The sequence below is a fragment of the Puma concolor genome, chromosome A3, assembly GCF_028749965.1.
Source record: "Puma concolor isolate L17-30 chromosome A3, mPumCon1.1.hap2, whole genome shotgun sequence".
NCBI lineage: Eukaryota > Metazoa > Chordata > Mammalia > Carnivora > Felidae > Puma > Puma concolor.
In genome coordinates, this window is record NC_141669.1 from 55,884,702 (window position 1) to 55,908,317 (window position 23,616).

The 23,616-nt window shown below is 40.8% G+C and overlaps 1 long non-coding RNA gene across 1 annotated transcript in view; it reads left to right on the top strand.

Moving 5' to 3' along the window:
- The window catches only part of LOC147582463 (uncharacterized), a 266,379-nt gene extending 243,005 nt beyond the window's left edge, over positions 1 to 23,374 (top strand). Inside the window, exons 3-5 of the long non-coding RNA XR_015248718.1 lie at positions 2,547 to 2,614; positions 21,491 to 21,656; positions 22,892 to 23,374. This is a non-coding gene — a long non-coding RNA (uncharacterized LOC147582463). The remainder of the gene's footprint in view (positions 1 to 2,546; positions 2,615 to 21,490; positions 21,657 to 22,891) is intronic.
- The last annotated feature ends 242 nt before the right edge of the window (positions 23,375 to 23,616 follow it).

Here is a 23,616-nt window from a genome sequence, read left to right on the forward strand (position 1 = left end):
GTGTGTAGAAGGGAAGTACAGGGTACTGCAGACCTTGCATGCTGGATGCTGCTAGAGATACAAAGACAAATCAGGCTCCATGGCCTCCCAATCTAAGGACTTAGTGTGGAAGACAGGCATATGCGTAAATAACTTTAATGGATAATAGACTGTGAGAGAGACTAGGAGAGAAGCATATGCCATACTCTGTGTGCATCTCAAAGAGAAATTTAGGAAGGAAGAGTTTAATGGGACATAACATGATTAGATCCAGGGAGTAAGATAGAAAAGTCAAAGATGACTTCTGCATTTCAAAGACCGTACTCTGAATGATGGAATAATAGACACAACACGTTTTGCTCCTTGTTCAGATAAAATTTATGACTTTTTTCTCTGATTCAAGATAAGCACATACTATAGTTTTAGTCACAGTTTGATGTATTGAGTTGTCTGATGTTCTCATAAATGCAAATAAAAACTGAAGTCTGCCAAAAAGGAAGACAATCTACTCTTGCACTGGCCTCAAACCCTATATGCAAATAGGTACCTTCTGAAATGAGTGCCATACAACACATATGAAGGGTCAATGTATTTGCAAGTAAGTAAGGGGATGGAATAGAAGTGGTGAATTTAAAACTCAGAGGAGTTATCTATCCAAATCCCTAATATTTGGGAAAGTCTCACACATATATTTTCTTCCAGTTACTGTTGGAATGGCTGAAGAGAGATGGCTTGGTGGGCTGTGGATGTGGAAGGGAATGATCTGTATGTCAGGTTTGGATAAGCTACAGCTCTAAAGGATGGGAGACGGGAAAATGTATATAATATGCATAATGTCTTGAGAAGAATGGAAGCGGGGTTGAGTCTGAGAAGGTGGCTAAGGGCTATCATTTACTGAGCATTTATAGTTTGTCAGCACGACTCTAGCCACATTATGCTGCTAGCTCACTTGAAAGATCATAATAACCTTACACAGTAGATTTTATTATTATATTTATTTTACAGATGAATAAACTGAGGCATTAAGATTAAATAACTTGCCAAGACACACAACTCTAAGTGGGTGGTACCCAGAATCTTTGCACTTAATCCTTTTGTCAAAATAAGTCTTAATAACAGAAGGCAAGAGAAGAGAAATATTTGACCTTAGGGTGTTCCTGTATAAAATTATCTTTTGTTTTGATTTGGGGAAAAGAAATACGTAAAACCTTGTTAAATTTCCTGGGGGAAAGGACTGAATCAGAGAATCATAATTTTAGAATTTTCAAGAACCATGATCTATTGTCATTCATGACGATTTCTCATTTTTTGGTTAAGGAAATTGAGACTGAGAATCAATTAAAATGATCTCATGTTTGCTGGAGGTTAAGAACATACCCAGCACACTGCTGTCTAGTGAGGCAGAATGATGCTTGCCAGCTTGTTGACATGAGCACATGTGAGCAAGGACCACGAAGTAAAGATCAAACATCTTAACACAGGGCTCTGGCTCTGGAAGAGAGCCTTATAACATGAGAGGGTCTACTTGACTTTCTAGGGAAGCAAAGTAGAAGTCCAGTGGGCTTTTGACCCAACTTTCAAGTGAAGTGTTCACACTCTCCTAAGGTGCTCTGATTGGTTGTCCAGTCTTGGCCACCGGAAGACCAGGAATGATACTCCTTTCTTTTCCATAAATTTACTTCTAATAAATTCTCAGTGTACAATATAGACTCTGTGTTGGCTGGCAACTTGCTTTTCTCAACAAATCCAATACACTTCGGCGTTCATTTGATGGTTGGTTGAAGTCCTTATCAAGTCTGTCTGAAAGTGTATGAGGAGGGTTTGCAAAGTGGCAAGGTGTCTGGCAGATAACCTTGTGCTGGCTTCAAGTTCAGACTCCACAATGACTTGCAAGTGGTATAACCTTGGGCAGGATTCTTTACCTCCTTAAGTCTCAATTTTCTCATGTTTAAATGAGTGAAATAATAATCCCTGTATCATAGGGTTCTGTGGAGGATTAAATGAGCCAATACAGATAAAGGGCTTAGCACTTGCCTGGCTCATAATGAGAATTCAATATGTCTTAGCTAATTACAACAAACAAAATAAATTCTTTATAAACTTGTATTGTGTAAATTCATCGTTACTGAAAATATAAATTACAGTAAGATATAATGAGTCTATTATAATTATAGTAAGATAGAGTTACCAAGTTTTTTACTGCAAAAGGCAAACTTCTTTTTTTAAATTGAGTTTCCAAACTGAGAGTCCCTCTCAGTAGGGCAGGTAACTGGTAACAAGTGGTCATTTTTTAGAAAACCTTTTATGGAGACTACTGTGTTGTTCAAAGTCAGTCATGTGAAGACTTCTGTGAAAAATCTCTTCCAGAATTTAGAGTTAGGGAATGACTTTCTCCCGCTGACATCTTTCGTACATTGGAAAAGGAAAGCCACTCACAGTCCTGCTCGTTTTGCTTTGACTGTCAATGCCTTGGTGCTAAGTTTTTATGTTCTGTTGCAGAAAGGTAGGTTAGCATGAATTTGCTTTTTCTTTTGTCTTATTACTCATTTTAGTGTTTTCTTTTTCAGTTTTATGATTTTGGTGCCTGATATTTTAAGCTTTCTCAAAACTCTTTTGTAAGCTGGAGGAGAGAAATGTAAGTAAATACCATAAAATAATATCACGTGGGTGGTTTTTCTTATAAACACACCCTCTGCTCAATTCTACACACCTGGTTTGCAGTGCTTTTTATTTGACCCAAAGTCCAATCAAAATGGCAAAGTTGACTTTTATATAAACACTTATTTTATGCTTTAATAGAACAGGCTATGAAAGTCCTACCCTCACAGGCATTTAATTTCAGTGGGGAAGGGGTCTTACAAAGGACTAGAGGTAAAGATTGTTTTGTGGACTAACTGACCAGGTGGGGACATAACTTGCTAATGAGCCAAAGCAGTTAATAATCATAAAAAAAAGGACAAATTACCAAACAAAAACAGCAGTTAACATTTCTAGTATATTTTAAAAAGCACCCTCATATACCGTGACTTATTTGTACTGTCAGCCCTGCAAGTAGGAAGCCTTACTTTCAGCTTCATTTTAGGTGAGAAAACTAAGGCTCAGTTATGGTAACAGACACGCCCCAGATCTCACAGGAAGTAGCGGATCTTAATTCAAAATCCTGGGTTCTGCTTACTAGTCCAGGCTGCCTCCCTAAGGCCTAACCTCATGAGTACAACAAGGAAAGTTCTCTTTTAACCTCTGGCCCTGTGTCCAAAGGTTTGTTCAGTAGAGGACAGGGAGCAGCAAAGAGTTCTAAGTTAGCAATAATTATCTTTCAAAATATCATATGACTTCACTCATACGAGGACTTGAAGATACAAAACAGATGAACATAAAGGGAAGGGAAGCAAAAATAATATAAAAACAGGGAGGGGAACAAAACATAAGAGACTCTTAAATATGGAAAACAAACAGAGGGTTACTGGAAGGGTTGTGGGAAGGAGATGGGCCAAATGGGTAAGGGGCATTAAGGAATATACTCCTGAAATCATTGTTGTACTATATGCTAACTAACTGGGATGTAAATTAAAAAAATAAATAAAACTTAAAATTAATTGTCTTTCATATATACTCCATCGAGGTTTTTCTTTTTCTTGCCTACAACTAGAGATACTTAAAATCAATCTCCTCTTAGTTGGGGGAGGTTTTTGGCAAAGAAATTTGTGCAGTAGCAGTTAGCCAGGCCTACCTGTGTTAGAGTCACATTTGCCCCAAACTGCTGTACTTTCATGGGTCTGAGCAATGAGGAGGTTGATATCTACAGCTGTAGAGCCACAGCTGTGGATTCTGCATAAGGCAGATCATGAGTCTTGATGAATTTTTCATGTCTGAACTGAGAGTCTTTGCTATTGGGTAAAACAGAAAGCGACCTGTGTAAGTTAGACTCCATGCAGGAAGAGTCACCCACACCAGAAGGTGGGATTTCCTGGATACCTAGGACAGCCTCTAGGCAGAGTTCATCAAACATCTGATGAGGAGGGATGGGTAGCTAGACTTGATTAGAACTGGTTTTACCCACATGTGAATTGTATTTTATGTGTGAATGAACTGTTTGGTGGTGGTATGTGGTACATTTCTTCATGTGAGTTTACTTTTTCCAGAACCTTTCCTTTTGTTATCATTATAAAGCACTGAGTTGTAAGAACTCCTCAGGTATTGATATGGCGAAGTCACTGATGGGGTGGACCTGTCCACCTCCCTGGTTAGCAGAGTGGGCTGACAGATCAACGGAACTCTCAATAGTCTGTGCCTGTTTCCACTTGGATATGCCACTGCTTGCCATCAATAAGGCAGTATTTTCTTGAAGATTCCATTTGAAGATTGCTCAGAATGTTTTCTTCTGGAGAGCGTGTTTCCTTTTCATAGTCTTGCCTGACACATGGAAATGAACATGTCTATGCATTTCTCTTTAACATATCCTAAATTTTCAGAGTTAGAACTTCTAAGGTCTCATTTGAAGATCAGCCTCATTTTCCAAATAGGCCAGTAGGAGTTTCAATGGGCAATGTGAAGTTTGAATGATCTTGTCTTTCTGGAAAACTTAACATTTTGTTTTGTTTGCTCCAGGCGCACCCCTCCCCAAACCACATTCTTTTCTTTTTAGCTTATGAGAGAACAAAAGTCCTATCAGGAGTAACGAAACCACCTGAACCATTCTTTTTATATTTCCAGAAATAGTTTATGGGGCCACTGAAAGATGTTGATGCTATCTTTTTAATATTCTGAGAAATAATCCTATTAAACAAAAAACAAGGGAAACTGTTATGCCCACAAAGCGGAATTACCCAAAGCCGACTGGCAGGGGTCGAATTACTTTTCAAAACCGTAGCTGTATGCTGCTTCTATCGCTCCATCTAGGGCTTGGTGAATGAGCAATAATTTGTGGATTCTGCTCATCTCTCTTTGCGAACTTTGTTCTGTGGAATTAGATATAACTTTGACAAATTAGAAAAGGCCTCCCTGCGCCCGCTGTCCCCAGAGTAACACAGTCCACTGATTGTGCGCTGGGCTTCTGAAGTCCGGCCGTGTCAGGCCATCAGCAGCAGCCCCGCCACCAGAGTACGCTTTTTAATAAGCAGGTCTGTCAGCACCGGGTTCTTCGGATCTTCCGACCTCTCCTTAATCCTTAGGACGCACTGACTTTCGTCTCTGTTTCACTTATGGCAGAAGGCCCTGTGCCGGGAAAGAAATATCTTCTTTGTTTACACCATATAGGCAACAAAATTAACCTTTGAGATTAACTGTAAGTGAGTGAGGATCATGTTTTATCTTTCCCTGGGACAAGGGGTAGAGATTAACACGTGCATAAAGGGAGTGAGCATGTACACGCATGTGCATGCATGTGCACATCCCTCCTCCATTCACATCATAGCCCCAAAGAACTTTCTGCTCCTGTTCTCTCTCTCTTTCTTTTCTTTCTTTTTTCTTTTTTTTTTTTCCACATAGGGTTTATTCTGCGCTGGATAGACCTAGTAAATGGTATTCCAGTTTTTTCTAATCTTTCATTCCATTTCAACTCTTAGAGAAAGGAGAAGCATATGAAACATCAACATATTAAATGACGCCCAGTAGGCCTATGGATAAAAACTTATCTTCGGCTAAAGACATGGGATCATCTCCTTTCCCAGTGGAATTCTTTGGCCCAGTAGAGGTAAACATTGTCTCAGTGTACAGCAAGAACGATAAATGATTCACAAAGATAGAGGAAAGTGTCTCTTCACTAGTTTACATGTCAATGTATTCATGTTTAATAGTGCCAGATGGGAGAGTTGTGGTTCTCCAAGATACAGGGAATACTAGCCTGGTAAATACTTCTTTCCTTTGGGCTTCCCACCATGCAAACACAAACTAATAGGAAAAATGAGAGATCTTGTTCATATTCATTTCTAATTTATTATGTTTCAACTGCAGTTTGACCAATTACACTTGCGGAACATTTTTTAGGAGTTGACATAAACATCAAAAACAACAGTTATGAGCAAAATTTGTCCTGGGGAGAGAATGGAAGCCAGCTGCCTCAATATAGATGTTATTCTTGATCTCTGGAAATGTCTAAAGGGTAGGACAAGATGAGGTCAAGCATTAGATGATTTCTGACCTATGGAAAGCCCAGAAATGGACCTCAGATGTCCACTGTGTGCTGCTGACAGCATAGGAACCACCCATTCTGCTGCGTGCTCTCCATTTTTGATGGGGTCTTAACCTTCAAAAACCAGCTCAATAATGACAAGGAATCACCACCACCATGGTGACTAAATCCAGGCACCCTACTTATGGCTCCTGTCTCCATTTCTTGAAGTTGCTGAAATGTCTGGGACTTAATAGGGTAGTGATTCATTCTGGCCACAGCCATTTCTTAAAGCCAACAGTTCTATTAGAAACATATTATGATCCCAGTTTCTTCATATTTAGTTGGATTCTATGGAATTTGATTACTTTTATAATTTTGTTGCCTTTCATCAAACAGGATGATTTTCTGCTGGTTTCAGTTCTATGCTCTCTCCCTCTCCTCTCTCTCTCCCTCTCTTTTTTAATAAACAGAACAAAATAAAGTGACATGTCAGCACAGAGATATTTTATTTTTCACTCAACAGTGGCAGTGACCATAACAATTAAATAGAAGAGAAAAGGGACTTTGTTGTAGGTGCACAGTTGAGGTTATGCAAAATGGAGCAATAAGCAGGTCAGTTGCCAGGGAGCCCATGATAGAACCGCCGGTGTTTCAGGGGAGTGAAAAGAGCATGTGTGTTGGGATCCCCAGTCTCCCCATTATCATCATCTTGAGCCAGGTACTTAACGTGTGCTGCGTTAGTTTTGGCTGAGGAAAGTGCTTGCAGGAAGCAGTTTTTTAAGTTTCCTTGATATCTCTGGGAGGTAATAAAGATCTCTATTTACAAATAATGCACTTTCTGCGAAGTGCCTTTGTGTGGGCATTGCACACCCTAGCAAAACGAGAGAGGTTCTTTGTTTTGCCTTGGTGGGAAGCGCAACAGTTGAGTCTGCAGGATGCCTGGTTTGCAGCCAAACCTTTTCCTTTCTGGGTGTGTGACACTGTTCAAGTCATTTAACCTCTCTGTTCCTCTGTATTATTATTTCTGGAATGGATTTAATAACGATGTAGGGATCCCCGAGGGACCAGCAGATGAAAGGACAGCACTTTATTTCCTGGCTGTCTTGTAACCTTTGAGATGCTGCCAAGTGTCACCTTCTGAGCAAAGCCTTCCTGGACCCCTGGGGGGCTGGGGGACCCCCCCGTCCAGCTCACTGAGAACACTTATCATACTACATGCAACGCTGAGTTTATGTGTCTTTTCCACCACTCGCCTGCTGTAAGCTCCTTGTAGGTAGGAACGGTGATTCTCATCTTGTAGCAAATGAAACAGAGCCCAGCCCAATGGCTGGTCCACAGCAGGTGCTGTAAAGACAGTCGAATAATGGACAAATTGAACTCTATCATTAAAAAAGTGCTCAGAGGGATATTAGATTTGCTAATGTCTGTATATCAGCTCCACGTGGCAATGTATGTTGAGGCAAATTTGTAAAACTTTAACTCAGGTTTTACACATTCTTACAGTAGAATTCCTTAAATGTTCACAAAATCTAAGGAAACTAAAAGTAAAAGATCTTTGTTGGAAAAAGGTTTGGAGTGCCATTTCTCTCTCCAACTTGCTCATATGAAATAAGTGCAAGAGTGTAAGAGTAATGACTGACTACTGGGGGGAAGGTAAGACTCTGGTAAAACCTTGGATTATATAATCACACGAGTTGTGCCCAGTATTCCCTGTCTGACCTGCAGAATAGTGCAGGTGTATCTGCACTATTTTATCTGTATAAGGTGAAATGAAAAAATACGTGAGGCAGCTCTTGTTGGTGTGTCAACCTGGCAGGCAAAAAAAAAAAAAAAACCTAAAAAACAAACAAACAAAAAACAATAGAAGATATATTTTGGATTTTCCAGAAGTGAGGACAAATCTGTAAAGCTAAACTGACTCTCTCAACACACATGACCACTGTGATAACACTCATTGGAGGAAAAGATGGCATGTTTTTTCTCTCTCATCTGTTCCTGTCTTCCTTCCCCTCACATCCGGTATTTTATAATAAAATTTCCAACAGATATGGGCTGTTCAACAGTCACTAGCAATACATTGATTAATTATGTGTGCCAGACTTTCAGTATATAATTAAGCTAAACAAAACTGCATTAAAGTAATATGAATAATTTGACTTCAAGCCACAAAAACAAGGAAACTGAGTGAAAGCAGAATCTCTGACCTCATTCACTTCAGCATATTGTAGGAGACAAAAATGTAATCAGAGTTATAAATCACATAGCTGCCACAGTATGACGATGGAGAAAGGAAATTGTTCTGACCTTTGTTGGGAAGAGTTTCAAAGGTAGAAATTAAAGTGCACATTTTGTTCATTTCACAAAATTCTTTAACTGGGAAATATGATGAACAAAAAATACCCTTTCCTTACTTAAGGGGGTAATGACTATTTTTGTTATTTTTAAGAATGTCATTTGATTGCATTTTCTTCAGTATGCCTTATACATGACACGTTTACAGTGCCTCAAAAGTATTTCATGTCTATATGCTTTCACTGTCTCTGACACCAAAATTCAGAGAATAAAGTATATTATTTATCTACAAAAAAGGAATTAATCCTTAATAACCTTCCCCCCCACCATTATAAAAGTGATATTTATTCACTGTGGACAAATTTGGAAAATGCAAAAAAAAGTATATAGAAAAGAAAATAAATTGCATTCATAATTCTACTATGTTAAGAATTCTGAGGTAACCACAGTTAATACCTGCTTCCTTCCAGTTTGTAGCGTGTGTGAGTATGTGTGGAGTCAAGGATCATCATGCCGTGTATACACTTTGGGACCTGCTTCTTTCACTTCACAATATTTCACAAGCATTTTTCCATTTCATAAAATATTCTACAGAAATCAGATTTTCAGTTGTTTAATAGAATCCTATCATATGGATAAATCATACTTTATTTAACAAAGTTAATGTTTTTAACAACACGATTTTTAATTATTATTTTAAAAGAGCAAAACCCTTGGATGAGCAACTCTATGCATAACTCTGTATGCATGTTTCTGATTGTTGCTTTCCATGAAATTCCAAAAGGGCTTCCTTCAGTAAAGGATATGAGCATATTTAAGCCTTGTTCCATCATATCCAGGATTCATCCATAAAGGCTGAGCCCCTTGCATCCTCAGCAATAATGGATGAGCCACGTGACCACCCCTGAAAGAGGACATTCTTAAAAGAGGATGTCCTTTGAAACCTAAGGAGTGGGGGGAGGGAGTGGAATCATAAGGTGCAAGAGTGAAAATCTTTCCTTATGTTCCTCTACACACAAACAGCAATAGCAGAAAAGAAAGAGGGAAAAGGATTGTGAAAAATGGGAAAGGCCATCTGAATATAAACTATTTATTTTATTAAAACCTATCTGTGAGGTTTGGCACCCTATTTAGAGTGAGTATCCAATTAATCTGTCACTGACATACCAGAAAGAAGTTCCAAGTTGCAGAGATGCTGACCAACCAACTTAAATGAACCAAAGCACCAGAGGGCTGTGTGTATCCACTCACCCAGTGAATGGGTATCTTCACTGGTAGTAGATTTTATTCAAAATGCCACCCATTCTCTTTTCTGAGAACTGCTCTCCCACTCAGTCCATGGGGTTTCGCACCTACCGACTGTGTTTGTACCCTTGCCATGGCTGATTAGACTGGCTGGCTCAAGCTAGGTTGGCTGGAGATACTCCTAAAGATAGTAAGTTAGTCTCTTATATAGGTTGATATTCCTTTGGTTGCAAGGACTAGAAGATTGGACTTATACTGTCTTAAATATAAAGGGGTTTTGTTGATTTCTGTTCTCAAACTGTTCTAGGAGAGATTTAGGCTGCAGGAGTGATTTGGTCAAGGACTCAAATGATGTCAGTAGGATCCAAGTCTTGGCTTTCTTCCTCTCAGTTGGCTTGACCCTCAGGCTGGCTCCCCTCATGGTTGTAAAAATGACAAAGCAGTCCCAAGTTCACATTCTCACTCAGGCCCCAGGAAAAAGAGTGAGTTTGTGTCCTAGCTTTCTACATAAATCTGTGGATTCATTTTAACTGGACCTATTTGGTTGTTGTGCTTTTCCTGAACCAGCTATTGGCCAGGGCAATGAAATCCACTGGTTGATTGAGCTGACTTGATTTTCCCTCTGGAGCTAGAGGTAAGGTCCATCCCTCATGCACTACATTGCTTGGGAATTGGAATACCGTAAGGAAGAGGGAAGTACATCCCCCAGAGGAAATTAACAAGTATATACTAGCACTTCCCATGTAGTTAAGACTCTAATTTACACAGTTGGGGGTAATAAGGGCTAATTCTCCCAAAAGGGTTGGGCAGCAGTAAAGAGAGAAGAAGAAAGCAGGTGGAACAGAGAAGCAGGGAGGAGGTGAGGAGAGGATGTTGATGGATTATTCTACTTATTCTAATTAGAATTCTAATTATTTCTACTAGTCCTTTCCTGTGGTCTAGTTCTATTCCTGCCCACTGTTCCTTGAGAAACCCCCATATCCTTATAATAAATTCCGCTTTTGCTCAAGTTGTTTTAAGTTGTTACCTACAACCACATTTACACCAATAGTGGCTTCTAGAACATTCCCAACCTACTGCCGAGGACTGCCTGCCTTTATTGCTTCCTTTGCCTTAGATGTAGGCCTTCCATTTGGTAGTTCTTTTCCTTCTTTTAAAGGTGTTTTGGATTAAATGTGGCTACCAGGAACAGGGAGCAGTAAGAGTTGACCATGAACCTAAGACAGGCTGGCCGTAGTTTATTGGGCCCATTTGATATGGGTTTAGGGAAGACATTTGACTCCATTTACTTAACAGATGTTTATCAGTTCTCTCAACAGAAATGTTGCAAAAATCTTCAAAGGAGCCTTTCTTTGCCTCCCTCTCCCCACACCTTGGATGCGATGTTCAGTGAAATATGTTGACTTTTTTTTTCTTTACAAAACCCATAAAAATGTCCTGGTTGACATGCAATGTTGTGACAAGCCCTAGTAGATTGTGTCAATCATGTTGCTTTATGTTACATTAAGTGACATATTGTAATGTGATTGATACAACATGGGATGACACATCATAATGCAAAATATCATCTGGAAAATGTAGAAAAACAACAGAAGACTTGAAGTCACTTTTACTTTCTAATTCTTCAAATAAGATAGAGGAAAATCTTTCATTCCTCAGGATAGTTACCTGGGAAATGTTTAGGTCTTGTGGGGGTTTCAGTGGTGCTCTTTTCCTTTGTGATTAATAGGTGATAGTGGAAAATACTTGCATTCTTTGGGGACTGATAAACTCTGAGTTTGGATGGAATGTCTCTAACCCTTTCTGGAGCCCCTTAGTAACAATATCTGTTTTTCACATTAATATTGCCTTTATAGATTTTATATAAAAGGATTCCACCTTCCTCTACCCTAGTTAATATTCTCCTCTTTAAAATCTCTGATAAGGGCACCTGGGTGGCTAAGTCGGTTAAGCACCTGACTTAGGTCAGGTCATGATCTCATGCTTCATGAGTTCAAGCCCCACATCGGGTTCTGTGCTAACAGGTCAGAGCTTGGAGCCTGCTTCAGATTCTGTTTCTCCCTCTCTCTCTCTCTCTCTGTCCCTCCTCCACTTGCATTCTCTCTCTCTCTCTAAAATAACAATCATTAAAAAAATTGAAAAAAGTCTCTGATATTTTTCTCTTGTTCTACAAAGTCTTGAGGAAAAAAATTGCCTTTTCAGATTTCACTGTGAGGTCATTGAGGGTTTTTTAGTATATCTTTGAAAATTTTTACTGTAGCTCCAGAGTCTTACACAGTTTCTGTTACATAGTAACACTTAATAAGTGTTTGTTGGGGGCGCCTGGGTGGCTCAGTTGGTTGAGCGTCCAGCTTCGGCTCAGGTCATGACCTCATGGTTTGTGAGTTTGAGCCTTGCATCGGGCTCTGTGCTGACAGCTCAGGGCCTGGAGCCTGCTTCGGATTCTGTGTCTCCCTCTTTCTCTGCTCCTCCCCTGCTCACACTCCGTCTTTCTCTCAAAAATAAATAAAGATTAAAAGAATTTTTAAAAAGTCAAAAAAAAAATTTAAAAAAATTAGTGTTTGTTGAATGACTTACTGAAGAATGTTCATCTTTAGTTATACTTAATTGCATTTATTGAGTGACATTTAATCACATATAGTGAAATTCCATGTATTAGTTTCCTAGGGCTTCTGTAACAGAGTGCCACAAATTTGGTGGCTTACAACAGAAATGTATTCTTTCACAGTTCTGGAGGACAGAAGTCTGAAACAAGGTGTCAGTAGGGCCATACTCCCTCTGAAGGCTTTAGAGGAAGATCCTTCTTTGCTTCTTCTAGCTTTTGGTGGCTTTGGGGTTCCTTAGTTTGTGGCTGCCTACCTCCAATCTCTGCTTTCATCTTCATATGGCCTTCTCTTCTGTGTCTTCTTCTCTTCTTAGAAGCACACTTGTCATTAAATATAGGGCCCACTTGGATAATCTCGAGGTGGATGATAGCTTCTTAAGACTTTCAGCTTAAGAAGCTGAAGGTCTTCTGCAGAGACCCCTTTCTCCAAGTAAGATTACATTTATAGGTTCCTGATGGGCATATCTTTTGGAGAGCGGCCATCATTCAACCTGGAATATACCAATTAAAAAAAATGAGGTGGGGCATGTTGGGGAATTAACATTTTTTTGGTTAATGGTTGCATAAAATACCTTTTTAATCTATGTTTAAAATCTCTCTGTTTACTTCCGTGTCTCAGTAATTATGGTATTATAAAGATAATTATATATTTCTTTAATAATGGATACCTTTATAATATCAAAGTTCCCAATCTGAATGTGAATTTGCACTAATAATTGAAGATATAGAGGATTGTAAAAGCTGAGATGAATGTGTAGACCTCAATATAATATAGACTCTAAAGTCCTTTAAAAACAAGCCAACTAACCACACCTCTTCCCTGAATGTGCTGTGAGATGTATGTGATTTGTCTTCTGAATGTGAGCAGAATCTAAGGAGAGATTCTGGCTAGTTGAGGATTTTGAGTAAGCAAGCCCATTAGAGTTTCCTTAAATGTGAATTCCATCCCTGTTATCTCCCCTTCTGCCTATATCCACTTGCAGACATAGGAGTTCATAGAGGTGAGAAGCGAGTGTTTGGCGCCACCAGGGAAGGTCTTGGGAGAGAGGTAATGTAATAAGAGGACAGGCCATTGATAGAAGAAGGTGTGGCCTCACAGTTTGCCTCAGGGCCACCAAGTGCTCACTTCTAGAGAGCTCTTATCCTCCAAGTAATGTGGGGTCAGACCCTTAGAACCAGGCACCTCTGAGTCATGGAGACAAATAGGCCCTCTGGTCTTCATTCTGATAGCAAGACAGGATCACCATAGACGCATAGTAACTTTTCCTCTCTTTGTTCAATATCTTGTGGCTGCATAGAGTAATTTAATAAATCAAAATCGTCTCTTTCAATTTTCATTGTGGCTACATTGGTGTTCTTTTGAATGGAGTTCAATTATTGGGATGGCATATATTACTTTGAATCATTTTACAGCTCAATCAATACACACATCTTCATAATAAATATCGATGTTCTTTGGATGCCTATGCTAGTGTCGCACATATTCAGCATGGCTGTTAGGATCCAGGCAGCTCTGGGTAATTAATATTTTTATTTTATTCTTTCATTGAACTCTGTCACTCATATCTGCATTGTGGCCCTTCCAGAAGGGAAGAGAAATGCTGAAACAAACAGAATCCTCCAGAAATCCATTACACTAAAAACACCGAAGTTTGAGAACTAAAATTTGCTGTGGAACTCCGCTGCTATAGAATAAACACATTCAACTCAATAGGGAACACAAAGAGCCTACCTGCTATTAGTCTTTGTAAATGACCAGCCAAAAAGAAGTAGAACGGTTTTCCTAACAGGTTTAGAAAAGGAAAAATCTTAACTCAACTGAATCCTCCTACAAATACCAAAGGCCTCTAGCTGGGAAAACAAAGATACCTGGTGAGTGGCTGTTAAAGGTGCAGTGAAATCTGAATATCTGATATGCCAAGGATCATGATCACAACATTTACTAACTAAGATTCTTATACAATCTTATATTTAATTATATTCTTACAGTCAGATATAATCAGTGATTTATTTGAAACTTCAGTACATAGTGAATTACTGTTGAGTAGATGGTAACGTGTTTGAATTTCTAAAATATTTTGGTTTCTAGTAAGAATTCAGCCCCAGTCTACAGTATCTACAGTGAAGGCATTGGGTCTCACCTCATTTTCACGAATGAAGAGTCACTAGACTGCTAATCCATGGGTTCCCTCCCAGGGGGCTCATGTAATCTCTGGTATTTGTATTTTAATCATGATATACATACTATATTTATCCGTTTATTTTTTTGTTTTTGTTTTTTCTTATTTTTTAATATGAAATTTATTGTCAAATTGGTTTCCATACAACACCCAGTGCTCATCCCAACAGGTGCCCTCCTCAATGCCCATCACCCACCCTCCCCTCCCTCCCACCCCCCATCAACCCTCAGTTTATTCTCAGTTTTTAAGAGTCTCTTATGCTTTGGCTCTCTCCCTCTCTAACTTTTTTTTTCTCCTTCCCCTCCCCCATGGTCTGTTAAGTTTCTCAGGATCCACATAAGAGTGAAAACATATGGTATCTGTCTTTCTCTGTATGACTAGGAATTTACCCAAGGGATACAGGAATGCTGATGCATAGGGGCACTTGTACCCCAATGTTTATAGCAGCACTTTCAGCAATAGAAAAATTATGGAAGGAGCCTAAATGTCCATCAGCTGGGCGCCTGCGTGGTTCAGTCAGTTGAGCGTCCCACTTCGGCTCAGGTCATGATCTCGCGTTCTGTGGGTTTGAGCCCCACGTCGGGCTCTGTGTTGACAGCTCGGAGCCTGGAGGCTGCTTCGGATTCTGTGTCTCCCTCTCTCTCTGCCCCTCTCCCACTCATGCTCTGCCTCTCTCTTTCTGTCAAAAATAAATAAACATTAAAAAAAATTTAAAATAAATGTCCATCAACTGATGAATGGATAAAGAAATTGTGGTTTATATACACAATGGGATACTACTTGGCAATGAGAAAGAATGAAATATGGCCTTTTGTAGCCACGTGGATGGAACTGGAGAGTGTTATATTTACCCATTTAAAAGCAAACACCTAGATGCTCTTATTTTTGTTGTTAACTCTTTGGAACTCAGAGCATTGACAAAATCATCTGAGTGGGGGAGAAAGATGAGCGATAAATAGTTTTCAGTTAGGGCCCAAGGCTAAATTATGGGACAAGAAGGATTGTGTTCTTTTGTTTCGTAGTATGGAAGGTTAGTCCCAAATGCTGGAAAACAGATGTGCCCTTTCATTTTGAGTGCCTAGTGTGTATACTCAGAGAGGTATTCTTTTTTAACGTTTATTTATTTTAAGAGGGAGGGAGAGAAAATGAGAAAGAGCATGTGAGCCACTGTGCGTGTGAGCGGCAGCACAGCGGCACAGAGAGAGGGAGAGAGGGAATCCCAAGCAGGCCCCACACTCAGCGTGGAGCCGGATGCCGAACTTGATCTCATGTACATGAAATCATGACCTGAGCCAAAATCAAGAATTGACGCTTGAGCCACCCAGGCACCCCTCACAGAGGTGTTTTTTAAGTGCTTGCAAAATGTCTTCTCCAGTCAGTTTGTATCAGGCACTGTCCCATTGATTTTATTTTGCTTTTGTAATTGGAGCTGCATTTCAGTGTTGATTTATTACCTGCATAAATCCCTTTGCCAGGGGTTATAAAAGGAAAAGGCAAGCGCTACCCACATTTAGCAGTACCAGAACAGTGTTGCCTCTAAACTTAAAATCCTTAACATTCTCTAAGCTTAGAGCCCTATCTCACCTATTTCTGTGCAATTTATTTCAAACCTTTCTGAGACCTGGATTTTTTTTTTTTAACATTTCAATGTTGTAATTTTTCCTACTTATTTTAATTTTTCTTGGTCCCAAGACTATAAAGCAGTGCTGCTCAGAGTCAGAAAATGTTGAGTAACAAAATGAGAAAACCCTGAGTATAAATTTAAGACACGCTGTGCTGCTTTACTTCTGTTTATCTATTTGTACTGGTAATTTGATAACCTAGACCACTGAATGAAGAAAGTGAAGAATGATCAAAATATGAAGCAGTGGGCGCTGCACATTCAGACCTTATCAGTTCCAGGATCAGTTATCTGTTTGAAGAAAATTACATTGTATCTGTCAATAGACTTAATAACTCAGTGCCTGCTATTTGATAATGGATAATCACACAAATTCAGGAAGCTAGACCATATGCCATTCCAGTTTTCTATTCTCTTATTCACCTTAATTTTCTAGATGAGTGAAATTATCTAGTCCTGGCCTGAAGATGGCATATATAGAAATAGAGCCTGCAGGAATCCAGCCGCCTCTGATGTTAGCCCCGTGCAGGTCAGGGCTGCCGGGTTATGTCTGCGACCCTGGTATCTAATTGAAATGGGCAGACTTTGGAAAATTGTAAACCTGGACAATGCAAGTGATGAATGGATGGAAAATAGTAAATGGCGGATGTGGAACAGCTGAGGGAATTGGCTGGTGGGAAACAGTGAGGCTGCAGAGGCCTAGGATTCAGAATCTTAGAATAGTTCCACATCTCTATGTGTGAACTGTGAAGGATAGGGACTAAATGGTAAAGATGATATAGGGATGCTCTTTTCTGGAAGTAAGGGTTTTCTCAAGGACCCTTCATTCCTGTTGATGCAGGATGCTTTTCCATATATAGACCCATTTCTCCACTCTCAAATAATGTGGTCATTGTGTCACTTAGTAATGATTTTGGCTATGAGTATTGCAGGAGCTAATTTCAGTGACTTAAGCAAATAGGTGTTTCTTCTTCTCAGATATCGAGAAGACGAGATGTAGGCTATTTCTGGTGTAGATGTAACTGCTCAGTGATGTCATCAGGGACTTAAACTTTTTCCATCTTTTTGCTATGCCCATCATACCAGAGTGCTTGTCTTCATGCTTGTTTCTGGTGGTTACCGGGTGGCCACTGCGTGTTTCCTCCTGTACATGACAGGAAGGGAAAGACTGAGCCATCATCACCTGCCCCTTCACGTCAGGAGAAGCAAACATACCCCAGAGGCTCCCAGTAGACTTTTATTTCCATCTTATTAGCCAGAGCCATATCACATCGCCATCTTGAGCTCCTAAGGAAGCTGGACAAAGGATTATTTCACTTGGGGCTGACATCTTGCACCCGAAAACAGAGTTTCGTAAGTGAGCAAGAAGAGAAGAATGCATATCAGTCAGGCAATGGGCAAGGATGCCACAACCATCTACCTAAGATTTATTGTGGAAGGAGAATAAGGGTTAGACAACTGTGCTGTTTCATATAATCACAGAGAAAAGTGGTCCAAGTAATGCCAGTTGTGGGGGTCATGTGGACACCATTGCAGTCTGTTTTTACGTGCTTTTTAAAAATATGAACAAATCAGATATTTTTAGAATTTGTATCAAATCAAGCAAAACCACAAGGACACACTATGGAGAGCTGACTCAGCAAGAACAGGAAACTGAATCCTTAATTTCAGCCTGACTCTTGGCTGGAATTATCCCCTAAATTTCTATAAGGTCATAGTCTAAATTGAGCTTCTTTCTTTTTCTCCTCTCTCTCTCTAGATTTACTAACTTTAAATCTCTCTTTCTGTGGGCTAGGAATAATCATCAAGTCATATTCTTAGAAGAGGAGGACACCTTGCTGATCCAAGAGTCTATCACCTTCTAGTAGATAAAGCAAGATAGCTCACTCATTCAGTGTATTCTGTACATATATAACTTTTTTCTTTCCCAAAGAGGCTCATAGGATTTGATCTGAATATAACATATCCCCAAAAATGCTGAAGAGAGAAGTTGAAGGCGAGCTTATTGCCATGTTTTGCATATATGGATCCAGGGACTCAAAAGCTTTTCCCCGAGTCACGCAGCAACAGCCCCCACTATAAATACTGCTATAACACCCTTTCAGCTTGGCCACACTGTCTTGCTATGAATGGATGTCTCTTAGAAAGCTGAATCATGACCTCAAATGAAGAAAAGGCCGTTTGTCAAGTATTCTCTTTTGAAGTAACACATTCCTTGAGTGGTCAATTGGAGGCTGCAAAAGGCCTCGGCTAGAAGATTTGGGGGAAGGTGAGCTTTTCTTGGTAGATTCATGAGGGCTTGATGTCACCATTTTTGTTCCTGCATTTTTTTAAGCAAGAAGGAACTTGTTTGCAATTAGAATTTGTATTCATTTTTGTACCTAGTCAAAGAATAGCTGTGAATCCATATTTGAAACTGTGATGTGTGAGTGCCCTTTTTTATAGTTTCATTTATTCACTCTTTGAACTATTGATGGAGTATCCACCAAGTCTCTGTCGTGGTTCGAGATGGGGCGAATTATGGGACAGACACATGAGGTTGCTGCACCCCTGTAGCTTCCATTCTAGTAAAGGGGAGACACAAACAGCGAATGCAGTTATTAGCGCTTTCAAGGAGTTGAACTTGAAAAGTGGCAAGCAGGAAATGACTTGGTTTTTTCTACCATTGTTTCTCGGAACCTGATTCTTGGAGTATTCATCCTTGTCCTGGGGATGAAAATTTGGGCTCGTTGCATAATTTTTCCAGTCATTTGAGCTACAAGAAGAATCTCCAAAATATTTGAAGGACACTTCTCTAAGGTAGAACAAGTTAGGTTTGCTAAATGAACAGAAAACCCAAAGGGCCATTGTGACTTTGCCTCATGGGCAGAGGGGAGAGCACATGAGAGGAGCAGAGGTGGGAACCCGAGTGGAGGATAACCAGGTTAAGGGTCAGGAGTGCAGTTTTTATTCCCAGTAGGAGCAGCAGCACTGGAGGGTTTCGAGCAAGGGAGTGATGTCCTCTGATGTTTAGTTTAAAAGATCACTCTGAGTTTTATGTGGGAATGGACTATAGGGAAGCAAGAGAGGAAACAGAGTAAGCAGTTGGGGGACGCTCTTGCCCTCATCCAGGGGAGAGATGAAGGTGATGTGGAGGGTGGTTGAGATGGATCAGGGGTGTGCAAAGCCTTTAGGCTGACCCTTCTCTCTCACAGTCCATAACCTACCACAGTGACAGCCGTGCAGTGGCACATAAGTCCTTGCTGAATTTCACATGAATACCTTTGTGAGTTAAAGCAGTGCTGTTTATATGGTTTAGAGAAAATGTGTCTTTTTGGCTTCCCTGACTTCTTCTCTAATATCTCAAATCCCCATTCTAAATGCAGGTCTTAGAATATAAGCACGTATTGAAGGCATAAAATCAGGCTAAGGTAAACTTTCCCTGACTCAGAATTTTTCTAATTGTCACACCTTGGCATAATTCAGTCTTCAGTCCCTACACACAGGGAAAAGTGTCATTAAATATTGTGAGAATTTGGTTTTCTGACTTAAAAAAAAAAGGTGTTCTTACTGCCCCTCCTCTCTCTTCCTCTCTCTGCCCCCTCGTTTTTTCTTTCTTAAGAAAATAAGAGAATGGGAAAGCCGAAGTCTTGATTTAATTTACTTTGGGAGAAAATCTAAGGTGTGGTATCATTACCTGTACGTTTTCCACACGTTTGTCAGGCTTATGTTTACACACGTTTGCCAATAATTATTTTGAGGAGGGGCAAAAGGAAATTCAGTGATAACTTTAGAAAAATAAAATCTCTGATAAAACCATAAACCACTCCAAGAGCCGCCATAAAACTTCAGCACAGTGTATGGTTTCAAAGCAGGATTTGTGAAGCAAAAACCATGATTAAAGTAGGAACAATATGAGCTTTGTGCAGTCCTATTGGCCCCTGGTGTGTAACTTAAAACTCTTGCCTCCTGTCCTGTGCCAAGAGGAGGTTCTGCGAGGTGAGAATGCCCAGGGAGGAGGGCTCTGCACAACCAGGGCGGGGAAGTTCCTCTTGTTCACCAGGGACCTCTATACCCCTTGTGATAAAAACTGAGGTCAGGGTTCAAGGTAATACATTTTCTCCCCCCTCCCGCCCCAAACCTGATAGGGCTTCTCAGCAGAAGGCTACTGAGTAGACTTTGGTCCTTTAGACTGACTGTTGTAAATTTAAGTTTGGCTGGATTTTCCCCTTGACTTCCCCTTTTCTCATCAAATAGTACTCCCTCCCACCCCCAGTGTTCTTACTCTCCTCTCTAGTCCAAGCTTTGGGAGCGTTCCTTGCCTCTTCCTCATCTCTCTCTCCTCACCCTCTTCTTTTTTTTTTTTTAAACATGTATTTATTACTGAGAGACAGGGAGAGACAGAGAATGAGCATGGGAGGGGCAGAGAGAGGGAGACACAGTATCCGAAGCAGGTTCCAGGCTCTGAGCTGTCAGCATAGAGCCCGACGTGGGGCTCGAACTCCCAAGCAGTGAGATCATGACCTGAGGCGAAGTCGGACACTCAACCAACTGAGCCACCCAGTCGCCCCTCTTCTCTTTCTTTGTACCATGTTCTCCTCCCTTTTCCTTTTGTTCTTCTTGGTTGTCCTACATCCTATGGCCCCTTCCCCGTCTTCTCTGTCTCTTCTCCATCCCCCTGTGGCTGTGAGCAGGTGTTACTAGTTGATGATAATCACAGACATTTGTTTCCTGTATCCTTCAGACTCCATTTTGGGGAGCAAATGGATATGGGAGTTACTCTAAGCATGCAGATGGATTCAAGTCAGGAAAACCTTTTGTTGCTCCTTGAGCATCCTAGGGACAAACTGGATGTGTCCTGCTGAAATGTAAAGAGCCATGGGTCCAGCTCTGAGTGCCTGTGGTGAGCCTGCCACAGCATCTATGGCCTCAGGGTGCCCATTTACAAATTAAGGGGTCAGACCAAATCCCCGCGAACCGCTGCTCCTTGAGCTCCTAAGCTAATCCCAGCATCTGTCTCTGGCCTCACTGCGTTGGGCTCAGTTTCCTCTGTGACAATAGCTGCCTGTCTTGATATCCAACTCATGGGGCCTGTGTCTGCCCCAGGAGGTGATGAGTTGGCCAGCTCTCCCCTCTGCTGTGAGCAGACTTCCTTCAGGCCAGACAAAAACTACTCCAGGAAACTCACTCAAAAGGGGAGGAAAAAAAATAAACCTGTGTGACTTAGGAGATCTTTTTCTTTTCTACTGGGGCTTTTGCTTCTCCTAAAATGATCAGATTGCTCTGGTGTGGTCTGAGCCTTGGGTCTATTATCCCTGTTGGCCTTCTCTGCTTCTTGCAGGCAGCAGGCTGGGCTGGCTGTAGGCCCCTTCTTTACTGCCCTCCCCCAGTGCTGTGGCCTGTGATTTCTCTGAAGATGTTTCTGTTCTTTCCAAGGCAAATGAAACTTCATGGACCATTTCTTCCTTTTTTCCTAGAAGCGAAGACCTGCACAAGAGAGGGGGGTGGGGAACAGAGAAAGTCACTTCTCAGCACCGAAGAGGAAAGTGCTGACCCAGCGCGGGGCACTGGGACTCAGAGCCCAACTCCAGAGCAGATGGCCGCTGCACATTCACATTAATCACGCAGCTTCCTGCATGTCAGGTACAACATGATTTCTAGTGATAAGTGCTCAGTATTCAGTATGAGAAATCTAACAGTCTTACTTCCTCTCTCCCCTCTCTCTCTCCTGTCTCCCTCCCTCTCTCTCTCTCTTTTAAAATAGGAGCAGATATTTTTCATTTCTAGCCCAGATGCTACTATTTCTCTGTTATTTGCACTTACTGAGTTGAAATGCAACAGATGTTTGAAAAGGGCTTAAAACTAAATTTCTCATAAGGGACCAAGACAAATAAATCGCACACCTAACTTTAGAGCCTTGTTTTGCTCAGACTCTCGGCAGATTTTTTTTCTGGGGTGGAGAGGGGGAAGAAAAATTCTGTTAATAAAATGACAATGAAAAGACTATAATAATAATCATTATTATTTATTGACTGAGCTCTAGGACTTTTAGTCACTTCAAGTAGTTTTCCATCTGTTATTTTATTTGACACTCACAGCTACCCCATGGGGGCAGATATTATTGCCCCCAATTTACTTATGAAGAAATAGAAGCACAAACAGGATAAGGGAATTGACTGAAGTTGAAGCTAACCCAGATTTGAAGATAAGAACTTGGTTAGATCACAGACTCCTAGAATCTTTGAACGCATACACAAAACTTGAGATGAATGCCTTTAGTAAATGAAAATTTCCAGCCTTTATCAACAAGAGGCCCCAGTATGAGTAGCACCACATTATACTGGACTTTACCCCCCTCCCCTGTATTATTTCTAAGAGTTCCCAGGGGGGGCCTTAGATGGATTCACCAATGGCCTTCTTCTCTGCTCCCCTTTAGATGTCTGAAGCCATGTGCTTCACTTCTGTCGCACAGCTGAGGCCTTTGGGGTGAGCACTGTTCCTTGCTGAGACTTTCTAGAAGCCTAGGTCATTATCACCATCCAGTACCCTTTAGACTGCAATGTGCTGGAGCCAGGATATGATCCCTGCAGAATGGAATGGTCCTTTTCCCCATCGGCCCTTCTGTCTTCCAGGTCCCCCCAGGTCCCTTATACTAATTAATAGCTTTTTCTCAGAACCTGAGAATCTCCTGTTCTCTGATCGTCCCCTCCTTGTCTTGGTCCATCAGTTTATCAATCTGATTCGGGCTCACTGAAGGGACACCACTTTGCTTGCCCTTCAGCTCTTAAATATTAAAAAACTTGAAAAGGAGTGACTAGCTGCCAGAGCAACAGAAAAGCTTAGGCACTCCTAAATGAGTCCTTGCTTGTTCCTGTTAGGTCTTTGCTGGTGATTCTCCAGTACTGGCTCAAGCAGTGGCCCTGAGGAGAGATGAAAGCAGAGGGCAGCTCTAACCCAGCCACGGTGAGGGTGACAGGACAAATGGAATGTCATTCCTGCCATCTCGGTTGCCATCTCCTGTGCCTGGAGTCTTTTCTCTCATGTGGCCCAATCTCTCACCTCCTTCAGGTCTTTGCACCAAAGCCACCTTATCAATGCGGCCTTTCTTAACCACCCTATTCCCAATGGCAACCTCCCCACCCAAGCCTAACGAAGACACTTCTCTGCTTAATTTTTCTCCATAGAATTTTCAGAAATACATGTAGCATAACATTTGTCATCTTAACCACTTCTAAGTGTATAGTTCAGTAGTGTTGAGTATATTCACCTTATTTTGCAGCCAATCTGCCTAACTTTTTCATCTTGCCAAAAAGAAACTATAGGCATTAACAACTTCCTTTGCTCTTTCCCCCGGCCTGGCAACCACTATTCTACTTCCTGTCTCTATGAATTTAATGATTCTAAGTATTTCATATATGTGGAATCATGTAATATTTGTCTTTTTATGACTGGTTTATTTCATTTAGCATCATGACCTCAAGGTTCATCCATGTTTTACCATGTGACAGAATTCCCTTCCTTGGTAAGGCTGAATAATATTCCATTGTATGTGTGTGCCACATTTTGTTTAACCATTCATCTGTCAGTGGACACAGGGGTTTCT